The sequence below is a fragment of the Octodon degus genome, unplaced genomic scaffold, assembly GCF_000260255.1.
Source record: "Octodon degus isolate 3935 unplaced genomic scaffold, OctDeg1.0 scaffold00008, whole genome shotgun sequence".
NCBI lineage: Eukaryota > Metazoa > Chordata > Mammalia > Rodentia > Octodontidae > Octodon > Octodon degus.
This window is the reverse complement of record NW_004524584.1, coordinates 5,460,578-5,464,912: the sequence shown is the minus strand read 5'-3', so window position 1 is coordinate 5,464,912 and position 4,335 is coordinate 5,460,578. Positions and strand designations below refer to the sequence as shown.

Sequence of the window (4,335 nt, the reverse complement as noted above, 5' to 3'; positions counted from 1 at the left end):
AAAAAAACATTTAAAAATTAGAATATATTTTTTAAAAATAAGCATAAAGAATTATATACTTCTTATATTTACGCATAAGTCCAAAAATCTAACCATATACAACCTTGAAGCAGGGCAGTCCCACAATATTGCTTTTCCTGTCTCTTGCTTTCATTCACCACCCCCTTCTTTTTAAACAATCATCTACCTGAGAGACAGCACAGCAGCAACTGGCATGTCATGACAAGCAGCCCGTATTCAGAAGACCAGAATAACAGGCACTCCAAGTCATGCATATCTCTTTGTACAAAAGGCATTTTAGTCCATCTCTAAGAGTTTCCAAAATCCCAACAGTTTCAGCATTGCTAAGAAGTCCAAGTCTCAAGTCTCCTCCAAGATCCAAGGAAAACTCTCAACTGTGAGCCCCTGTACAAATGAAAAATTAAATACATCCAACATTCAAGGGCACAAGATAAACATAGCCATTCCAAAAGGCGTACACAGGAGACAAAACCATTGGGACCAGAACAAGTCCACAATCCAGCAGGACAAACATTAAGTCCTACAGATCCTTGTGGAACATCCAAAGCAATCTGTGTCAAATGCTGAGCTCCATGTGGCTCTACCCCTATGACACTCTTGGTGGTAGTTCCCATGACTTCTCTGTTAGGCCAGCTTTCCTCCCTCTTTGCAGTTTCCCTTAGATGATCCATGGTCTTGGCTTTTCCAAATTTCTGGGATTTCCATGGAATAGGCTTCTCACTCACAACTTCACACACTGCCCTCTCAGGGGCACACTTCCTGGCTTCCCAGGCCTTCTTCTAAAATCTAGGTGGAAGCCTTCTTAACCTCAGAACCCCTGCATTCTGCATGCACCTAAAACCAATGCCACATGGATTATGCCAAAGTCTGCTGGCAGATGGAGCAGTAGCCAGGTTTTCCTCTCTCTTAGCTGTAGAGATCAAGTACTTGGATCACTGAGCACTCTTACCCTGATTCCAAGAAACAGATTCTCTGTGGCGGTGCCATTCTATGTATGATCTGGTGTGGCTGCCTTCTCCATTCTAGAACATGGGGCTCTGCAGCCTTCTCCTCAAAGCAAGGTCCCTCACTCTTGTGATTCTGAGGCTGCAAAGGGAAAGAACCTGCCACCTCCTATGATGCCCTCAGGACATCTTTTTTACTCCCTTGTTCCTCCTGGGCAATGGAGATCTCAGTTCTATCTTTGTAGTCCACAGCCTTTCTGGCACTCTCTTTCTGGCCAAACTCACAAGATTTTAAATCATTCTGCTTGGCTCTTTGCTCTTTATTCTCAACATATATTTGAATAAGAGGCCCCAACAATAACCATGCTGCTGCTCCAATATTTGACTGCTTTGAAATTTTCTTTGAAAGATTAATCAGTCCTCCATGTTTAATTTCAGTCTCAGGCAAAGTCTCTGGACATGAGAAAAATTCAGACAAACTTTCTGCTAAGTTGAAACACAAATGATCTGGAGTCCAATAGCTAATGCAGTCCTTCTTCCCAGGAGAAACCTCCCCAGCCTGGTCTTTCCAGATTCATTTCTTATCAGTCTTCTGGTCTGAGCTCTGACAAGAATCTCCCCCATAGAACAGCCAAAGCTGTTTCAGTGCTTCACTCATAGGTGACATCTCCAAATCTTTCCTGTCTCTTCCCATAGGCCATTCACAAAAGCTTGTAATCCACATGATCAAGTTTAGCCACAGCAATGACCCCATTCCTCTAGTACCAAATTCTATATTAGTTACTCTTCTCTTGTTGCTGGGACAAATACCCAACACTCAAAATGAGGGAAGAAAATGTTTATTTAGCTCACAGTTACTGGAGGTTTCAAGACACTGGGGGAGAGGCTGGGATACTGCCATGTCCAGGATGACCCTTTCCACATCTCTGAGAAAGTACAGGTTAGCCAGCTTAATGGTTTGTAACTCTCTGGCTCTAGCCCTTGGGCCCCACCCTGGTCCTCTGGTCCCAACCCTCTAGCCACTTGTTGATCCTCCAGCCGCGTCTGCCCCATAACTTACATGAGGCTTTGGTGGCACAACTAGACACAAACCATAACAGTAGTTGATGAGTTTTTGGTCAGCCTCCCCTATGATGCCTTAGAGAAGTGATCTACTGGGTTGTTTCTAGACAAAACAACCTTTGAAAATACCATGGCTACTCATTTGTCAGGGATTACAGTCTAACTTTTCCAGGTCAAAATGTGAGACCCGGAAGGAATTGTTGACAGTCACTTAGGTAAGCATTAGATGATGCCATTCCTCCAGGATAGGTGCATCTTGGTGCAGGGACCCTGGGACTGAATGCAGGCAATGGCCAGCTGGAACCAGTTCAATTGGCTGGAAGTAGAAGAGTCAGGAGCATGGAATAAAGATATAGATGTTGGCAACAACTGATAGCAAAGGAAGGTGCTGAGGAGGAATTCTCAGAAAAAAATGGGCCTCTTTTTCCCCCCTTTTTTTTTCCTTTCTTTGAGATGCAGGGAGCAGTTTGCATTAATTTTTACTTTTGTGTGTGTGTGGCACTGGGGATTGAACTCAGGACCTTGCACTTGCCAGGCAAGTGCTTGTTCTACAGAGTTATCTCCCCGGCCCATGCATTAATTTTTAATTCCATAAAAGCCCTTTTTCCTGCAGCCAAGATCTCCAGGTTTTAATGAATTGGCTACCATCTCTGACTTCCTGTGTATGTATTGTGTACCCCTGAAAGATGGTGCAACAGACAAAGGATAGGTGCTCCTCAGAAAGAGACCATTCAGATGCCTGCCTAGCTGCATCCCTCACAGGGACTCAGGCACAATTTAACTAAGGAAAAGGCAAGGCCTCCTTGATACCATGGTACCACAAGTGAGGACGCAATTAGCCACCTCAACCAGTGCACTGATGGAGCAGCCCATTGCTTATGCTGTCCACTTCACTCACACATTCATTCAGCAGGCACTGAGAGATTAAACATATCAACCCCCTTCCTTTGAGGGTGTTCCTACCTAATGAGAGTTGATCAAACTCTCCTTCTGCTTAAACTGAGCAGTACTGGCAGACAGACTAACTGGCAAACAAGCAGAGACAGACAGACAGGTGGATGATGGACGGACAGATGGACTGACAGACAGACAGGATCTGATGTGAGCCACTCAAGTGGGGAGCTAGGAATCCTCCTCCAGACCCCTGAGGACCCAAGAAATCTCAAGTGCCAGCCTTGCCCCCCAGGGCATGCTGAGACAGTGGTTGAGACTGGGCATGGTGGCACATGCCTGTAATCCCAGTGCTTGGGAAGCTGAAAACAAGAGAATCACTGCAAGTCTGATCTGTGTAGTGAGACCCTGTAGACCCTGTAAACCCTGCACTAAAAACAAAATGAAAAAAAAAGAAAAAGAAAAAGAAATCTCAATGCTATGCTTTCTTGTCGGGCCCTGCAGAGGTCCCTGCTCTGCCTGTGAGGGCCATGACTGGTGAGGTCAGCATAGACAGCTGGTCTTCTAGAAGTCTTTGGTAGAGTTTTTAGGGTTTTCTACATAGAGTATCATGTCATCTGAAAATACTGATTGTGGTGGATAGCTGTTGGTCAACTTCATGTACCCAGCTAAATTGAACTAGGATGGTGCTGGGTATGGGGGGCTCACCTGAGGATTGTTGCCAGCAGCATAAAAAGGTAGAAAAGGAGAAACTGCTAAAACACTGCTAGGGATGCTTTTTGCAGAAGCTGTTGAATTTTTTGAAGCTGATAGTTCTCTAGTCATACTGGCTTCCCAATTAACTTTGGAGAAACTTTGGTCCTCATCTTGGGCACTGATTCCTGGATCAGGATGGGAAGATGGTGCACTGCTCAGCCTCATGAAGAAGCTTGTCACACTGGCTTTCCTGATGGAAGCTCAGATTTCCTCATCACTAGAAGAGCTAGGGACCTCACTGTTGCTGAGGATGGCTGTGGTACCTTTGGGGGAACTCTGGTGCTTACCCTAAGCATTGTTCCCAGTTCCATTTCAGATACCTCAGCTTGCTAGCACAGATCCTTCATCCCACTGGCAGACTTCCTAGCTTCTACCACTGACTTTTGGGCCTTTACAGCACAGATCCATGAAGCAAACAAGCATGAGACTTTGCTGTGGGCTCTAGGCCTCCAGTTGGACTTATGGGAGGCATAGTTATGAGCTCTAGGTTTCCAGCTAGAGTCATGCAAGATATTAGGATCTCGGCCCTCAGCTGGATTCTTTAGCAATTAGTGTGTGAAAAGATTTCCTGCACTTGTTGTATGTGATTCTTGGGTGATTCGTTATAAAATAATACTATAAAATGTGCCCTGTGTGATATTGTTCACGTTGCAAGAAAACC

The 4,335-nt window shown here is 45.0% G+C and overlaps 1 pseudogene; it reads right to left on the bottom strand.

Moving 5' to 3' along the window:
• Positions 1-1,008, bottom strand: part of LOC101592218 — a 6,529-nt pseudogene extending 5,521 nt beyond the window's left edge.
• Positions 1,009-4,335: the final 3,327 nt, after the last annotated feature.